Below are 19,621 nucleotides of genomic sequence, written 5' to 3'. Positions count from 1 at the left end.
TTGCTAATGAGATTGTAGATGGAAGATTTCCCCCTTGTCATAGGCTGGTGTTTAGAGGCCCTGCTAGGAAATTACATTTTATATTGTAATATAGGGATGCACCAATACTGGTTTTTCGGTATCGACTACGATTACTGGTATATTTTTTTTCAGTACTTACTGATACCGAGTACTGGTGCCTTGTTCCCAGATAATCAGGAAGTCGGGCAGCTGATCATTACCCATCGCCCAGCTTCCTGATTGCCTGGGAAGCCGGTGTTCTTTCGATTGACTTGCCGAGGCTGCCTGACCAATCAGGAAGCTGGGAGGGGGGTCATTGCTGCCCGGCTTCCTGATTGGTTAGGAAGCCAGGATGCCTAGCAACAAGTTGGGTGGGGGGGGTGGGCAGGACTTTGCATACCTTATATATGATATGCACCCAAATCCTCCCAGCCCTAGATTATTTCACTTCCCTGTCAATTCTCCTACCTATTATCCTGCAATTCAGGATAATTGGCAGAACTGAAGAATCTCAGTCAAAATAGCCGAACCAGAAAAATTCTATCGTTTAGCTCACTTTCCAAATTGTTTATATTGATCTAGATTTTCAAATTCTCCTACCAATTCACCTTTTAGTGAATAGACCTGTTATTTTGAAAAAAAAAAGTGTTGAGAAGTAATCTCTATAACACAAGAAGGTATATGTGGGTGGGGCTTGTATATGGGCAGAGCACAAGGGGGGCCCCCCATCAACTCGTTTTGCCCTGGGGCCCCATGTTTTTTTAGTCCACCCCTGGTTAGATTGTAGAAGTGCAGAGAGAAAACATTTACAAAGAGAAACCTGTACTGCAGTTGTATTTTACAGGGTTATTCACAAAAGGGTGAAGAGTTTGGAGAAGGCAGAAAGGAACAATCTAGGACAACATAGCTGATTTGGAAAAAATCTCCCATTCAGTTTCCAGTTCAACTATTTTGTCCTAGATTGTTCACTTCTCCTGCCTTCTACAAACTCTTCACCCTTTTTTGAATAACCCTGTTACTAATATTTTAGACGTACTGCAGTAATACTTAAGCTGTATTGCAGTTATTCTGCAGTTCTATTACAGTTGTGCTTGTTGTAGAGTTGTACAGTTGTAGGCTCCATTCACACAGGAGTGGTTGTCCACACGTATTCGGCTGTACGAATACACGTGGAACAACTCTAAACAAAAAACATACACTTTAATGTGCATTGTTAAGACTTTTGCGGTGGCCACGCGGTACAAAACCATGCATCCCGCAAAATAGTACAAGCGCAATTTCAGGGGCGGATTCCGCATGTTCGCAGCTATAGTAATACCCGCAAACGAGCGGAATCCGTGCAGTTGTAAAGATTTAACATTTGCGTGCCATGCAGTCTTCCGCCCGAAAGTCCGCCCGGGAAACGCAAACGCTAAATGTGAATGGAGGCTTAGAAATACTTTACTGCAGTTGTATTTTACATGTACTGCAGTAATATTTCAGCTATACTGCAGTTGCACTGCAATGTATCCGTTTTTTTGTGTCCATAAAACTCCATTTTTTGTAACAAAAACTTCTAAAAAACTGCAGTAATTTTTCGTAAGTGCTTGAAGAGTGGAAAGTCTCTCTCCAGGATTACAGTCGACAACAGTAAAAGGGATATTGTGTCATCACCACATACATTTCCCAGACTGGTTTCAAAAGTCACCAGGACAGTAGGATACTTCTTGCATTCACAGTGTACACACACACACACACACAAATCCTACCTGGTGCTTGGTCAACTGTTGATGGTATATGCTATGATATTTTAAGTAGACATGTGCGATTCGTTTCGTTACGAATCGAAATTTGTACGAATTTCCTGAAATTCGGAAGCATCCGAAATCCAAATTGCAGTTTCCGAATTATATCCGAAATACGAAATTCCGTTAACGAATTTCGGATCCGAATTTCGTTGAAACGGGAACTAATATTACCCCTGTAAATGAGGTTGAACAACATGACAAGATTTTTTTTTTATCCGAAATACGAAATTTGGATCCGCTGCTGCTGAGGGTTGCATTACAAAACAGGCAGGAAATACGAAATTCTGTTAACGTATTTTCGTTCCGTTACGAACATTCATTATGATGAAGTTAAAAAGCAAAATACCTTTGTTAATATTGGAGTTGATGCCTTGATGGTAGTTTTTTTTTTAATCCAAAATCCGTTTACATCCAATTCCCCAAAGACCGACATGGGGACAAAGCGGTGACATTCAATCTGTAACGCTCAGATCAGGAGTGGATCCGTGCTGGGATCTCCTCCTGATCAGCCCATGTCAAAGGGGCCTTATGGTATCTACACATAACAAAATTAAAGCTGAACTCTGGGAAAATGACAAAACTACCCTTTCAATGAGTCTCTTCCAGCTCACTTTTTCCCAGGGTACCTTGAAAAAGCAGTATTAATGATGCCTAATTTTCCCAAATGCAGCGCAGTGCATAGCTGCGAGCAGGCTCATTGGTTTAAATGTGTTCCTGCACATCCATTGTTTTGTGTTCCCATGCTCCAAATCGCAAAGGTATGAACATACCCATAGAGCCTATTTAAATGCTAAAACGCATGTGTTACAGCAGGTATTTACAAGCCTTGATCAATGGTTGTTAACTTTATCCTTTCCAAGTCCTTAATCCATAAACGCATTTGAAACGTGCATCAATAAAACATGTCAGCACACAAGGAAAATGCACATTAACAAATGACAATGTCCTTGCCTATAGCTACAACAATATGCACCTCAACGCACACAGCTCTGAAGGGGTCCTACGTGCCATCAAGTTTGGGTTTAGATTTACTGTAATATGTTTAAACTCATGAGTTTAAAGCTGAACTGTGGGATAAGTACATATTGTCTAACTACAGGTGCCATGTGTACTCTTCCCTGAAACTTGATGTGCTTTGTGTATTTCTTCCAAATCTGTGCAGTAATCCAGTGTGAAACTTTGCCTCTGTGCAGGAGCTTCTCGTAATAAAGACCGGTCCATGCTGCTCTCTTTCCTTGTGCAGGGTGACTGGTCTTGTATGCGCCTCGCCTATAGTTTTCTGCAGGTTGCCTGTAGTGGGTTGGACCTTCTGGGTGTGCTCTCTGCCTGGGCTATGTACAACACAGTGTTGAGGTCAATAATACTTTAGCAAGGTAATATCTGGGTGGACAAAGGCATGTGGTGCACACAACTTGGATTTAGATCCTCTGTCGCTATTGAGGAATATATTTAAAGGGCTATTTTACCTTTAATGTTTTGTTGTTGTTTTTTAAAGCCATATACATTACAACTTCAACTGCAACTTAAAATACTGCCCTCCGTTTAAAAAAAATCTTACCTTTCTTACTGCTGCTACTGTGGATGAGGCTTTGTAAACTCGGCTCGCCAAACCACACTTTCAGAGTGCGCTTTCCCACTCAATCTCAGAACACTGAGCTCAGCTACTGCTTTCTGTGAGAGAAAACGGACTGCTGTTGTGTGGTAAGCTGAGTTTGCATAGCCAAGTGCTCATTCGTGAGGAGCTGGGGCAGAACATCTTCAAAAGCAGCAAAAAGAACTCCGGGAAAATCAAAAAGTTACACTTGTAGTGGGGCTACTATCGCACTGTAAGAGTTAAAGTGACATTAAATGATGATTTTTTTATCCCTCCCCCAATGTAAATGTCAGCACTTACCTTAAATGATGTCTCTTAATCCGATCTTCTTCTTTACTGTTCTTTTCAGCCTTCTCTCCAGCGCTGCCGCGGGTCTCCAATCCAGTGCCGACTCCTCTGTCCTTGCTGGCACTTCCTGTCCCGCGGCGTCTGCATGTGCACGTGTCCATAGACTTACCTTGCGTCTCTCCTCGTCTCCCAGGCCGAAAAATCCAAACTGCGCATGCGCCCGCCCCAAGATGCTTTGCGGCCGCATGAGCAGTTTCGGATTCTCGAACGTGAGCTTTTTTGCATATATCTACTGCTAGCTAGCTAGCAGTAGATATATGCAAAAAAACCGGAGGGTTTAGAAACCCTTTTAAGTGTTCGTTTTGTCTAGGGGGCTCAAATAAAGCACATATACTCACCTGATCCTTGCTCCTTTTGGGCTGCTAGACTGGTCTCTGCAGCCTCTTCTCTCCTGGGCTCCAGTAATCCAAATACCGCTGATTTCATGACTTCTTTTGCAGGTCCATTGATCTGCATTAGACACAAGGACGAAGGACATTCCACAGCTGGAGCAAAGGGGGAGAGAGGTGATTGCCGACCACTGTGGGACTGAGGATCAGGTGAGTAATGCAACTGTATTTGAGACAATACAATCACTTTCCAGTGTGGGGGTAGCCCCACTACAAGGGTAGGTTTTTGATTCCCCTGGAGTTACTTTTTAAAGGTGAACTAACCCTTTAACCACCTCTTCCTAGATCTGAGCGGGCGTATTTAAACATCCCACCAGGTCCGCCCACAAGTGGGAAACTGCCTAAATTTAAAAAAACAGGCAGCAATGCCTGTTAACATACAAGCGATAGCCGGCGGATCACTTGTATAAGCTGCTGGTCCGTGTCCCCCCTCCACAGCCACCCCTCCTGTTGTCACGCTGATCCCGGGCTCCGCTGTGAAAGGGTATCAGAGGGAGATTGGTACACTCCTTTGACTAGCAGGTTGGGAGAAACGCGTTTTTAAAAGCGAAAACGCGCAGAAATAAATTGCGCGATAAACGTGCAAAAAAACATACAAGACTGAAAATGCTTAGGAATGAACCAGGCCACAATCACACAGCTCTCAACAAGCCACACCCCTGTTCCTGCCTCCTCCCTGTAATTTGACAGGCAGGTGCAGCAGCCTATCCCCGCCCTGTCCTCAGTGGCCTTGGGATCCTCCCTCTCAAACCGAAACTTCAACCAAGCAGCAGAGATTGTCTGTGAGCCAGTGACCGTGAATGTGGACCATAGGTAAGTGTTTGGAGGTGGGGGGCATGAAAAGGTAGTGTGGTGTTTTTTTTACCTTAAAGGAGAACTATGAGCTGAGTGAAAATCATTCATCCTCATAGTTCGAGCGACATGTGACAATGAAACTGTTCCCCCCTCCACTGCAGCGGTCTAAGGTCCCCAAGTCATCACGTTCTGTGCACGCGAATAAGAGCAAGCTGGCTCCGAGGATTGAGTGAGTATACATTTTTTTGTACCTAGACCAGAAGGAGAATTATGGGGAGAGTGAAATACACTCATCCCCATAATTAGAGCCGATGAAGCTGTCACACGTCGGCTCTATTGATTAAGAGCTGAGCAATTACATACCGCTGATCGCTCAGTTCCCAACCTTCTCCCCTGCAGAGACTCACTGGTGACTGCTAGTCAACGCTCCCAGCAGGGATTTTCCCCCTCCCCTCACCGTTTCTTCTCCGCTGACTGGGATGAGGGACGGGGCGGGCAACGCTGGCTCTGCCTCTGTCAATTAGGTGGCAGGATGGATCCTGCCAATATTGTCAGGATCTTTCCCAGCTGCAGTGCGGCTCTGCGCTCTCAGCACAGAGCCAATAGCCCGCTATATGCTGAGTTTTGGGTCACAGGAGGACATTAGTACATGTCCTCCTGTGACCTTAGAGAGACTCAAAAAAGGTTGGGCCATAGTTTTATTTTAACCCTAGCACGGGTTCAGAAAACTTTTCCCTGGAGTTCTTCTTTAAGGTAAAAGACCAACAGCCTTTAAGTACTACTTTGAATGAAGTTTTTGTGCCTGAAGTGCAGCTTCAAATACGGTTTGCGCAAAGCGTCTTACTGAAACAAAGTGATGTCACCCTATACAACCACCCTGCTTCTAAATCCCCCCTTGACTTGAACCGTATGTAAGAGGGCACTGTCTTGTAATTAGGAATTATGTAAGCACTTGAATGGCCCTTCCATGACATCTGCACAATGGAGCCCTTTTACAGGGTCCCCCAAATGAATTGCTCCTTGTCACCCACAAACATCCATGACATGCTGAAGTTGACTTGTCATTGTATCATGTTGAAACAGCTTGCATGTAATCAGTTTCACACCGAAAGTGTTCTTTTTTTTCTGCTATCTTTTGGAATTCCGCCATCGCTTCCCTGATTGATGGTTTAACCGGCTGCATTAGACGAAGAGACAGAGTCACATTTCAAGAACACAGACGTCATATCCCCTTCTCCACCGGAGCTGTCCGGCTCAAGTTACTACCCAAGCAAAGAAGCAAAGAAAACATATCAGCAAACATATGTTCTTCAATGGATTGCCTGCAGCCAGCACAGGACATCTCTTTCCTTAGGTATTCCAAGCCAGCCATGTAGATGAGCAAGGAGCTTGCAATCTTTTTTCTAAACTTTTGAAAAAAATGAAATTCCTTTCAGGCTGAGCTAGACACAATACTCGAGATCTACAGCTTCTAGTTGACTGGTGGATTGTACTGCTGAATCTAATAATAAAAAAAAAATACTTGGTGTAAAAGATTGAACCCTGGCACACTGCTATGCCCACAGAGATCAAGCAGCATTTGGGGACATCAGTGTTGTCACCTTTACCTACCTGGCAGACACAAGCCTTCTATTAGACACAGGTAAGTCAGTTTTTTTTAACTCTCGTGATTTGAAGTCATCCTCACAAGGTTGTGTATATGAATAAATGTGTGTGTATTTATATATTTATAAACAAAGATGACTATTTGTAAATAGCTGAAATAAACAGATCTTTACTTTTGCAAGCTGAACATGTATGGAATTTGTCAGAATGTGCAGCCTTGGAAATATGCTTTGATCCTGCGCCTTGCTGTCCAGACATGAGAATAATATATATATCTTTTTATATGGATCTTTTTTTTTCTTGTTTGCTGAAAGTCCTTAACTTTTTATTACTCTGTAGTTACATCTTACCATCCCCAGGTGAAAGAATGTTTTGTGTTGGAATTACGTGAAATAAAAAAGGCAACTGAAGCACTGTATTTTTTAAAAACATTTTTTAAAAGTCATTCTATACATAGTAAGCAAAACTATAGTATTGTGAACACCTTCCAAAGCACTTTAGATGCAATGATATGTGTGAAACAGTATTAGCTTTTCCATATTTCATTCATATACGTAATGGCGGGGTAAACAGCAACAGAAAGGCAGCAAGTTCCTTTTTTTTTTTTATTATTAATAGCAATTTAAATTTACAATATGTAAAGGGATGTGTAAAATTGTCAGCACTATATAAATGTAATAAAATAAAAACAATTTTGGGACTTTTGGGTTAAGTAATTATATAGAGAATGTGTATTCTTTATTTAAAGTGACACTTAACTCAGGAGTTAAATCTTAAAATGCATTCAAGTACCCTAACTATTAACAAAAGTGTACCTTAGTTGTGTATCACTCGGCTGTAGATCCTCAAATCATCTCTGAATTGGTTCTGACATTGTCCTTTCTTCTGGAGGGTGGCTACTCTTGTTCCCTATGGTCCTTGTGTGTTGTAAAATAGTCACCACTCCAAGCTCGCTCCTGTGAAGGACTACAATCTCATGTTTAGTTTACTAACTTGAATTGAGATTGTAGACCATCACAAAAGTGAGCTTGGAGCGGTGGCAACTTTACAACACACACACAGGGAACCATGGGGAACAAAAGTAGCCTCCCTCCAGAAGGAAGGACAGTGTCAGCACCAATTCAGAGATGATTTCAGGATTTACAGCTGAGTGATACACAAATAAGATACATTTTTGTTAATAGTTAAGGTGTTTGATATAACTCCTGAATTTAGTGTCACTTTAACTACCTGAAATCAGTGTGTAAAGTTAGTTGTCTACCATACTGTGTGCCCATTCAGAGTAAACAAGTGATCTGGGTCGGAGGGACTGTTCATGATGCATATCACAGGAAAGTGCCATGACCCCTGTACTGTTAAAATGCTTTTCCTGCAAAGCTTATCACCCCATTGTAGTGTGTGGTGTTTAGGAAGGTGACCAGCAGTCCCAGCCTGCATACTGAGAACCGCTGCTGTCACACAATGGTAAACTATGCCTAGCCTGTCAGTCTGTAGCAGTAGCCTGCACATGTCAGATCACAATCAATATCAACACTCAGTACTGCCCAGTGCTTGTCTCCTGTAGGAGGGGGTAGTCCATGACTGGAGAGACATCTGGACTGGAGAGACGTTAACCTATAAGAATCACACAGCGGTTACAAGTTCTCACTAAAACCTTTGTTTATGTGCTTCCTAGGGCTGTAAGTGTGGAGCAGTACTATCTAACAAAAAACTAAAAAGAATAAACACATTGAAACTGTAAAAAACAAAAAAAACCCAGATCTGAGAATTGTTTTTCTGTTAGCGGTTTACTTTAGCAGATGTCTACAGTTCTACTGTAAAGCCTATTTCAAGAAAATAAAAAAAAACTCCCCTTGCAGTGGGGCTATCCTCGTGCTGCAAGGGTTAACTGCTCATTTTTGTCTAGGGGTATTGTGTAAAGGACTTTTACCTACCTGATCCCCACTACCAGTGACTCCAAGACCGCCACCTGAAGCATTTTCCCCCTTGCGCTCTGGTGGTCGCAGGCCCATTGGCATCATCAAGTCTATATCCAGATCCATAGCAGTGTGGGGTGGGGGTAGCCCCACTGCAAAGGTTGTTTTTCTTTTGCCCCGAAGATAGACTTTAAAGAAGAACTATGAGGCGATTAAAAATCACTCAGCCTCATAGTTCTAGCCCACCTGTGACAATAAAACTGTCACAGGTCGCACAATAGATCGGGAAGTGAGCGAACACATATTGTCGCTCGCTCACTTCTCGACCTATCCCTGCAGAGAGCCGTGACTGTCATTCACAGGGATTCCCCCCTCCCCTGTCTGATCCTCCAGCGCTGACTGGCGGAATGGACGAGGGAGGGGGCGGGTACAGCTGGCTCTGCCTCTAGATAGGCAGAACCAGCTGTCAATCACGCAGCTGGGTGGATCTCGACAGTAATGTCGGGATCCGTCCCGGCTGCGGCGTCACAGTATACCACGAGTTGTAGCTCGCGGTATACTGAGCTTTGGGTAATGGGAGGACGCTAGTTGTGTCCCTTAGGATAACTATGGGGAAAAGCCCTGATCCCATAGTTCTCCTTTAAGTTTCCAACCTCAAACAGGTTTTTATTGCTGTCTGTGTCCTCGTTAGGGAGATTCATCCTCTCTATTTGTCCTGGTGACTGTTATCACTGAAGTGATAGAAAATCTCAGGAATAAATGGGAAAGTTTACAATGGGATTTCTAGTTCTGGTGACCCTGCTGACCACCTGGGATTATCTATTACTTCCTGTTGTGGCTATTGGACAGCAAGAATGGATAACTCCCCAATGGGACACAAATGACAAAGAAGCTGATATGGGTTATAACCTGCCCTTACTCTATCCAAAGTGGGAAAAAAAAGTTTTCTCTTCAGTTCTTATTTCATAAATGACAAATAGCACCCAGCGCCAAACCCTGTGTAGCTGCAAGCACTATAAGAAGTGTTACCCTCTGAATGTATCAAATTATAAAAATAAATGCGCTGCGCTTCAACCAGAACAATAAATAAATAACTCTCTATAATAAATAAGTGCTAAATAATACATGCAATCAAAGTGTTCACAATTGCACAATTTGGGTGGAGTCTGGCAGACGTGGATTGGAGATTGCATGGTCGGCAGCACAGCTCCTGTTACACACACATAAACTCTTTAGTCTGCAGGGTTCAATATTGAGTTGTCCCACCCTTTGCCGCTATAACGGCTTCAACTCTTCTGGGAAGATGTCCACAAGGTTTAGGGGTGTGTCTATCGGAATGTTTGACCATTCTTCCAGAAGCGCATTTCCGCTCTAATTCATCCCAAAGGTGTTCTATCGAGTTGAGGTCAGGACTTTGTGCAAGCCAGTCAAGTTCCTCCACCCCAAACTCGCTGATCCATGTCTTTATGGAGTTTGCTTTGTGCATGGGTGCGCAGTCATGTAGGGACAGGAAGGGGCCATCCCCAAACTGTTCCCACAAAGTTGGGCACATTAAATTGTCCAAAATATCTTGGTATGCTGATGCCTTAAGAGTTCCCTTCACTGGAACTAAGGGGCCAATCCCAACCCCTTAAAAACAACCCCACACCATAATCCCCCCTCCACCAAACTTTACACTTGGCACAATGCAGTCAGGCAAGTACTGTTCTCCTGGCAACCGCCAAGCCCAGACAAATCCGTCGGATTGCCAGACAGAGAAGCTTGATTCATTACTCCAGAGAACACGTCTCCACTTCTCTAGAGTCCAGTGGCGGCGTGCTTTACACCACTGCATCCGACGCTTTGCATTGCACTTGGTGATGTAATGTTTGGATGCAGCTGCCTCGGCCTTGGAAACCCATTCCGTGAAGCTCTCTACACACTGTTGTTGTGCCAATCTGAAGGCCACATGAAGTTTGGAGGTCTGTAGCTATTGACTCTTGGCGTGCTTTACACCACTGCATCCGACGCTTTGCATTGCACTTGGTGATGTAAGGCTTGGATGCAGCTGCTCGGCCATGGAATCCCATTCCGTGAAGCTCTCTACACACTGTTGTTGTGCCAATCTGAAGGCCACATGAAGTTTGGAGGTCTGTAGCTATTGACTCTGCGGACAGTTGGCGATGGCCCCGCTCTGTCATTTTACGTAGCCTACCACTTCCTGGCTGAGTTGCTGTTGTTCCCAGTTGCTTCCACTTTGTTATAATAACACTAACAGTTGGAATATTTAGTAGCAAGGAAATTTAATGGATGAACTTATTGCACAGGTGGCAAGTCGCTGACGGCCACAATTTGCACATTCAGACCCAGATTTTCGGCTGACAGTCCAGTCTTTAAACACTTTAACAACAGCTGCTCTTGAACATTTAACGAATTCTGCTGTTTTGCTGATACTCGCTCAATGGCTCCTTATTTTATGTGGGGGGGCAGGGAACATGGGTGCTTCTTATTTTATGTGTGAGGGGGAGGGAACAGGGGGGCTTATTTTATGTGTGGAGAGGCAGATGGTACTCCAGTAGCTTGGGGAAGGCGTATGTTAAGTAGTGGGGGAAAAAATATACCCGTTGCATAAGGGTAGAATCATTTGACTTGCACCATTGGACAGCATTTGTAGCTGTCCCACCACTGTCACATGGGGGTGGGGAGACAGTCAGTACCTCTGTCTGGTAAAATGTTGTCATCCAGACAGAAGTGGGGGGAAATCTCTGAAACAGTCCATGATAGCAAGAAAATCCCAACAGAGATTCTAGCCCTTCCATTCCCCATCCAAAAAGTTCCCTTTAAGATTAGTAAATGAAAATACAAATACAACATATGTTTTTCCTATTTACAGATGATTAAATATATAACAACTACTATCGATCTAAACCTAGCCATACAGTATAGTTTACATCAGTTTTTTAAAGATAAGATTTATGGGGGGCGTGGCCGGGATGTGAGACTGAGCAGACGTGTCTCACAGCAGCTCCCGACATCTTGATCTTGTTCCTTGCTGATATGGGCCCTTCTCTGGCAGAGACCCTTAGAATCCTAAAAAGGTTTGCCACGTGTTCTGGGTTGTCGGTTAACTGGAGCAAGTCGCAGTATCTTCCTCTAGATCCTTTAGATCAATCGTTGATTTTACCTGATGCGCAGCTGCAGCAGGTGACAACATTTAAATACCTGGGACTCACCATTTCTAACTCTGTTTCGGACTTCATAGCACTGAATGTTAGCCCTGTCATTAACCAATTTAAAAACCGACTGTCGGCATGGAGGAATCTCCCCCTGACCCTGATTGGCAGAGTCAGCCTAGTTAAGATGAAACTCCTTCCGTTGCTGCTATATACCCTGCGTAACTCTCCAGTATGGATTCCGAAAAGGATATTTAGAACAATTGACTCATTGATCTCTGAGTTTCTTTGGAATGGTAGGGCGCGCAGGATTAAACTATCGGTCTTACAACGGTCATGGGGGGAAGGGGGGTTGGCGGTCCCCAATTTTTACGGCTATTTTTTGGCGGGACAACTGACGTTTGCTCATAGGTGGCTCACGGTGGGGGACCAGGATCCAGCAGTCACCTTGGAGGCTGCCTTGGTGGGGTCCTATGAAGCTCTGAGACATTTGGTGTACCGGGGCCATCACTCCCCCTACCGTCAGACACCTTCTATGAGATCTGTCATGAAAGCCTGGAATGTAGTCGGGGACCGAGTGTCGGTATCTCCCCAGACTTTCTCCCCGCATACTCCATTGTGGAGGAACCCCTCACTTAGTCACTTTGCTTCCATCTTAGACCCGGTGGCATGGACCTCTAAGAAACTGCTAACATTAAACGATATAGTTAGTGACGGAGGTTTGCGTTCCTTCGAGGATCTTAAAATGGCATACTCGTTGCCGAAAAAAAAAGATAAGATTTATATTTTCAGTTGTATTTGCAAATATTTCCTTTTGATAGTGCCTGGTCTTGTTGGTACAACCCAAATTCTGATGGCATCATGGAAATTTACAAAACGAAAATGGTAATTTGTTTTCTTTTTTTGTTCACTTAAACCACACACTAGTGGGCAGATGTATAAAGCGTTCACAGCCTCTTACTGGCACTAGAGAATTTTCTGTTTCTTGGCTCCATGTAGTGGCAGAAATGCTCTCCGAACTTTGTTCACACATCTAAATGCTGAGCGAACGCTTTATAATTCAGCCCCCAGGTTTCAACTTTGAAAATTAATAAAAATCAGCGATTGAAAAATAATAAGAGAAATTGAACGCACATGCTAGAATATTTTTGTAGGAGCAGATCTGATTATGGAGCTATGGAATTGTGATCAAATCTAATGATGAAACAATTGAAATATGTGTGCACTTTGATGCTGTTTTTTTTTTTCATGAAGACTTGAGAGCAGTGTTTAAAAACTAGGCAGAGTTAGGGCTTGTTCACGCCAGGACATGTTATATGATATGTTACCACAATGTACAGTAAGGCACTGTAGATGTGCACAGCAATGCACCTGTTAATTGCACCTGCATTAAAGCGCACCACAGCTCACAGATACACATACTCTGCTGCATTTTCCTTGAAGAAAATGGTACATGATCTATTTTTTGTGCATTAAAAGGTTATTTTGAATGGGCTGCCTAACGTAATATGTCATAACGCACACAAAAATAATGCATACTGATGTAAACAAGCCTTATAATAATTATTTTTGTTTTACATACATTCAATGGTAAACAAGATTCCTTTGTCACATACACTGTGGACAACTCAGCATGTGGTAAAAGAGGATATTGGGTTTACAGAGCTCTATAACGTTGTGTATGATATAGCTTTAGTCCTTTTTCTTCTTTTTTAAGGTTATAATTAAAAAGGAAAACCGAAGCCAGTTTTATTGAAAAAATATATTCTAATTAATTGCTGTGGTTTGGTGCATAGCATTTTTTAAAATGTTATCTATTTTATTTTTTTATTAAAAATTATTTGTTGTCGTCTTCTAGAAGGCGCTGTTCACATTGTGCCAATTTTATTTTACTAAGAACTGTGAATACAAAATATATATATATTATGTTTAGATTGGCTCCCAACATTAGTTTTTATTAATAATTACCTGCCATTGCTTTAGCATTGACCCCTGAGAACCATGTAGATTGGCTGGTTTAAAATATTCTGTTTCCTCTTTGTGTTTGGCCCGCTTGCTCATTCACAGTTGTGTTTGTTCATTTTACTTGTCTTCCTCCCTCTCCCTTCAACCTTTCCTAACATAACAAAGTTTTTAAGTACTATAGTTATCTCAATAATGTATCCAAGATGTTTGCCTGGCCATCTGGCTCCAAATAAAAATGTAGGCTTAAAGTAGATGCAAACACTAACTGAATGACATTTAGTTTGCTAAAGCACTGTCTATGATAAACAATCTTCCTGTTTTTTGGAATAGAATACTTGTTTTCAATTATCCTTTGTTGCATCTGAGTGCTGTGGATAACGCGCAACCTCTTTGGCACTACGTCCTATTTGAATCAGGGACGTGCGGTCAGGGGAGGCAGGAATTATGGAAGAAAAAGCTTTTTCTCCATTCAGATCGGCGTCTAACAGGTTACACAGCAGGGAAATCCTCCCCGCTGTGTAACCTGTCACGGAGCCTCTGCGATGAGGAGCAAGTGAGGGACAGGGAGGCTCCTCCCTGTCTCCTCCCTTCGTTCTTTACACTAGCTTGGGGGTGTGGCTTTGTACAATGGGGGTGGGGCTTCGAACGACGGGGGCGGGGCTGGGGAATGCCTCACCCTGAGCAAGAGGTACCGCACGTTACTGATCTGAATGCACTCTAGCAATTGTTCTATGGCATATCTCAGGGTGGATTTTCTATAGGTGACAATGGTGGCGAGTTTATGTAACTAGGTGATAATGCAGAAGCACAGTTGGTAGACAGGGACAAAGCATTGTTACTCAAACAGGAAGTGATCATGGCAGGATCAACAGGTCTTATTGTAATGAAAGCTGCAGAATACATTTTCAGAAACATTGAAAATGACACGGGTTTGGACCTACTTAAATTTGTTTAGGAAGCCATTGGTTTGTATTTTGGCTGGCTAAGGTATTTATAGGAGTACACACAATACCATCATTTAAAGTATTAGTACTTTCTATGTCCCTCTCCTTAAAGTGGACCATGCAGTAAAAAGCAAGGTCTGCTAAATTGCTTTTTAAAAAAAAATCATTTTATTAATTTTTGGAATAAGGAAAGGTACAAACTCCATAAGGCCTCTTTCATGCAGGTAAAGCCTGATGGAATTAAGACAATTTAATACAACAATTTGGATAATTCTTGATAAAGTGGTTCCTAAGTATTATTAATTGCAACGTACTTACTTTTTACCTCCCCTTGATAGTTTCTCTGTTACAGTTGATGAAATTGGGAAAATATTGGTGGGACTACCACATCAGCTGTAAATGGTTAGTGAGTTGGAATTAAGGAGTCAGCACCACTGATGCCGGGGGGTGAGTAGTATGCAAATGAAGTTTAGATCATTTGACCATGTTACACCCTAGCAATGTGGTCCAGGCTAGTGCTAGCACAAGGATGTATAGGCAGCCAACTAAGGGTGGAGGGGGGGGGGGCGCAAAAAATCCACCTTCGCCTGTGTATGCAAAAATCCTTGCACCGGCCCTGAGTGTACCGGTAATCACTCGCATGAGCATGGGAGGGTAGGGGCCGCTTGTACTACTTATAAGCCAGCGAAGCAGCATTATTTACCTCTTCCACAATGCCGCTGCCACTGTCTAACTTCTGTGTCTGAACGGCTTCTCACCTTCTTTTGTCATGCCACATGACAGGGAAGGGGAGGAGTCTCAGTATGCAGAAGTTAGGCACAGGCAGCAGCATTGTGGAGGCGGTAAATAAAGTTGTTTCACTGCCTCTAAACAATACATGTAGTACCAGCGTCCCCTACCCTCCCACTTATACCAGGCTATTAAAGAGTAACACCTGCTGGGCCCCTCTGGCGTTGTGGCACTCCCCCCCCCTTAGTCTGTGGCTCCATACCGACTTCCGTCTCCGTTGGCTTACATCAGACGTGGCTTCCCCCTGTCTCTAGCGCTGTTCGGCTCCTGTCGAGTGTTCTATGTTCAGCTGCCTTGGGTCCCCAGCTCGGCGGCTCCTTCGGCTGTGTTAGGCCGCTGTTCAGCTGCTCGTTCCCTGCCATGAAATTAAAAAATCTCAACTTTTGATCCAGTTTGTGAGTATGTGGTTTGTGTTTACTCTGTTTTACCGTTTGCTCATTCATTTACGTTTATCTTTTACGCTGTTCACGTATATGTTCCTACGGCGTCGCTGGCTTTTAATACGTTTACGTTGTCATTCATGTACATGTTTCTCTATGTGAATGTGTCTAATTGTTTGCTCATTCTGATACGCTTGTGTTTTACGCTGTTCATGTATATGTTCACCCGGCCTCGCTGTCTTTAATACGTTACGTTGTCTTTCATGTGCATGTTTTTCTATGGGAATGTGTCTTATGGTAAAAAGTAAAAAAATTGAATATAAATGTGTACGTATTTATAGTGTATATATGTGTTTGTATGTATGTGTATGCAGCTGTATGTATGTAAGATGTGTTTGTATGTGTATATATCTAAATATACGCACAGTATGTGTGTGCGTGTGTATGTGTATATGTATATATATGTGTGTGTATGTGCGTAATAAAAAATAAATAAATGAAAAATAAGTATGGTCTAAGAGCGCATGTTGGCAGAGGGCGTTATCTGGGTCATTCACGCATTGGGATTTGTCGTGCTTCCCTCTACTCGCAGGTTGAGTGTCTTGTTTGTGGGTCGCAACAGTTCCCCGTGGGAATTTCTGCTTCTCCATTCTCGTCAGATGTGTGAAACTCGGTTAGGGCACGATCGCACTATGTTAGTGCGTCACACCGCGCTACTTCACATACACTAGGCTCTGTAGGGTTCATGTCTGTTATGGAGATTTGGTTTGTTATTGTTTGATACATAAGTTAGCAGACGCATCTGCATTCACATAGACTTACCCCGGTCTGGGGTCGGGGGGCTCTGAGTGTTTTTTAGATTTTCTTTGGTCACTTCCTTTCTCGGGTCCCCTGCTCATACGTTCCCTGTTCTACACACCTATACCTGGCCATCGGACGGACGTAGGTCTGGTCCTGGAGTAATTGCCTGCTGCGTCTCAGGCGCTCAAAAAAAAAAAAAGGGAATGCTCTCTGGATGTGACATTCTTAGCTTGTTTTTTAAGGTACATGGTTTGGTTCTGTCATACTGATTGTTTCTTTACTACTTCATTGGTTTACTCTCATTCTGGGTCACTGATTCATGAAGTGGCATAACTGGCATGCACATGCTTTTGCTGGGTTATTGACAAGCTAAGTAGCTCTGGTGGGATCATAACAGCCCTGGAGCTTGCACCTTCAAAAACAATCAGTTATGGGAGCTTCCATATTTTTGTTAATTTCCTTTCAATCTCTTAATCTAAACGAGTCCTTTATCAACTACATCTAGGCCAAAGAAGGCCATAAACATATAAAGATATGGTCGCCATGCAGGCTGGTCTCAGCTGGTATACATACACAATGTATAATGTATGCTAGTCATATTGGCCAAAAACATTAGAAATTTGATACATATCTGTATTTCAAAAGGTGCAGCTGGTAGTGAAATAACAGGGCCCAACACTATAATAATTCTGATGATGGGGCCCATGGAGGAGACACTCCTTGGTCTTCACCCTCCCCTGTTATCATTCAGTCATTGGTCTCTGCCATTGGATATGCAAATGCGATTTGATCAGGCTGAAAACCCCTGGATTCAGTGACGATCATCTGATGTTTGTGGTTACTATAAATTTGATTTGCAGTTCACATGGTGACAAATTTGTTGAGCTGGCCCTAAAGGCAAATGAAGACTTGGGAGCAGTTATGGTGGTGTTGCCCATTGCTGAGAAGAACTAGAGTAACCAACAGGAAAGATACACGCAGAAGGAAAACACTTAGTAGAGCTGCTTTCCCTAGAAGTTCATCATGTTTTAATGTCATTTGCAAAAAACAGGCCCATTTCTTACTTCTACAGAGTTATTCACTATTGAGCCGAAGGAAATATCGGCTAATCCTTCGGCTCAATTTAGACGCCCGAGCCCTCCGGTTCAGCCAAACCGAAGGGCTGCTATACGGGCTCACAGTAGCAGTCGAAGGCAGGTGAATGGCTCAAGCGAGCCGAACGCATATGCTTTGGCTCGGCTGAGCCGAAGTCACAGCTGAAGCAGACTGTTCTCTCTGCAAATGTAAATAACTGGGCAGAGCCCACCGTGATGTCAGTGACAGGTCAGGTCATTTAAAGACACTTGGCTTTCACTGAATGACAACAACTGGGTGGAGCCGGCCGTGACGTCACAGCCGATTCTGCTCATTTGTTTTGCTTTGTCCAGGACTTGCGCGAAGACTGTGACAGGTGGCGGACAAATGTAAACAGGCATCTGTCAGAATGTCATTTTGCATTAGGAGTTTATCGCGTGTGGTCGGGTGGTGTTTTTTTTTAATTTTGACTAATCGTCGTCATGGACAACACTGGACATTGTGATTGACCCTTGGATTACATCGTTGGATCAATTTTTGGTAATTTTTTTTTTAATAAAGGAGTTGTCAAATATTTTAGTTTTTTTTTCACGTGTTCCACGTCACTTCCTGTTCATTCATGATTGTGGACACAGTACCTGTTTGCTATCTCCTTGATTTATGAATGAACAGGAAGCCTCTGTACTGAGTGCTTCCTTTTTATTGAGTTCTGGGACTGCAGAAATCTGTGTCCTCAATCTTTTTTTTTTTTTATTTCAAAAGGGAAATATCAGGGGTCTGTTTAGACCTCTGATATTTCCCCAAAGCCTCTAACAGTGAAGTAAATAAATAAATGAAATAAAAATTGCAAAAAAAGTTTAAAAAAATATAAAGCCACCCGCAACAAAAAGTGACTTTCGGTTTTGGCCTGACAAATTCTGGTGTGTTGAAGTGCCATTCATTTCATTGGCACCCCAAACACACCTCCCGTGCGGTACCGCAATGCCAGTACGGTGCGATTGCAAAAAACTGTGCATGCAGTTTGACTCTGAAGTAAAGTTTATGTTTTTAACGCTCCATTTGTGTATTTTATTTTAAATTAGAGTGGTATTTAGTTTTTTATCCTTTTTTTTATCCGATTCATCGAAAAAAATTATCGGTTAACTAATCGATTCTGAAAATAATAGTTGCAGCTCTAGGTGCAACTACAAATCCCATTAGGCATTGCAAGACTCTGACAACTACAGGCATGACTCCCAAAGGTGGGATCTGTAGTTTCACCACATCTGGGGGGCCAGAGTTTGCCTATCCCTGCTCTAAAGCTTCCCATAGAGAAGGTTTGGCTTTTTGCTGTGCCTCAATAGTGCTTCACGGTTGTTAACTATATTTTGACAGGAGACCTTACAGTTCGATATTTAGGAGATCACTTGATTTCTTGCAGGACCAATAGGTATTTTTCTGTACTTGCAACATTTTTAAAGATACATGCCATGGGTATTGCAGAGATGTATTAGTTGGCTTGTTTTACATTTCATTTGGATGCAGTAGACACTTGTAGAATTTCACAGCATTCTTTTTTATCTTAAAGTGGCAACTTTTATTTACAAATGGAATTATATTGTTTTGTTTTTCCAAGGGCAATACTATTGGCCTTGGATATATAAAATATAAATTCTTAGGCCTAATTTACACCTGCTTTGACATGTATTTAGAGTACATTTCTAAACATTTCTAGGTGCATAAAAATGCATACGATAGAGATTATTAATGGTATTGTTTAAACTGGGCATTTACCTGTGTTTAGGTGCATTCAGTTTAGCCTTGTTTAGAGAAAAATAAATCTGTGTGTTTAGGGTCCGATTAGAATTTCTAAACACACATACCGTATATACTCGAGTATAAGCCGAGATTTTCAGCCCATTTTTTTGGGTGAAAAGTGCCCCCCTCGGCTTATACTCGAGTCAGCGCCAGCGCGTCATCTTACTTACCTCGCCGAGCGTGGCGTCACTGCTGCTCGGTGTGCGGCGCTCCGAGCGGGGTCATCTGGCAGTCTCCGGGTCCTAATTTAGGTGGCCGGAGACTGCCAGATGACCCCGCTCGGAG

At 42.9% G+C, this 19,621-nt stretch overlaps 1 protein-coding gene across 1 annotated transcript in view; it reads left to right on the top strand.

Annotated features, from left to right (window-relative positions):
- Window positions 1-6,413: 6,413 nt before the first annotated feature.
- The window catches only part of NEK6 (NIMA related kinase 6), a 194,516-nt gene continuing 181,308 nt past the window's right edge, over window positions 6,414-19,621 (top strand). Inside the window, exon 1 of the mRNA XM_018568178.1 lies at window positions 6,414-6,555. The gene's annotated coding sequence lies outside the window, so the exon portion shown is untranslated. The remainder of the gene's footprint in view (window positions 6,556-19,621) is intronic.

Source organism: Nanorana parkeri, unplaced genomic scaffold, assembly GCF_000935625.1.
Source record: "Nanorana parkeri isolate BGI_ZX_2015 unplaced genomic scaffold, ASM93562v1 scaffold1151, whole genome shotgun sequence".
NCBI classification, from domain to species: domain Eukaryota; kingdom Metazoa; phylum Chordata; class Amphibia; order Anura; family Dicroglossidae; genus Nanorana; species Nanorana parkeri.
This window is presented reverse-complemented; position numbering and strand designations above follow the sequence as displayed.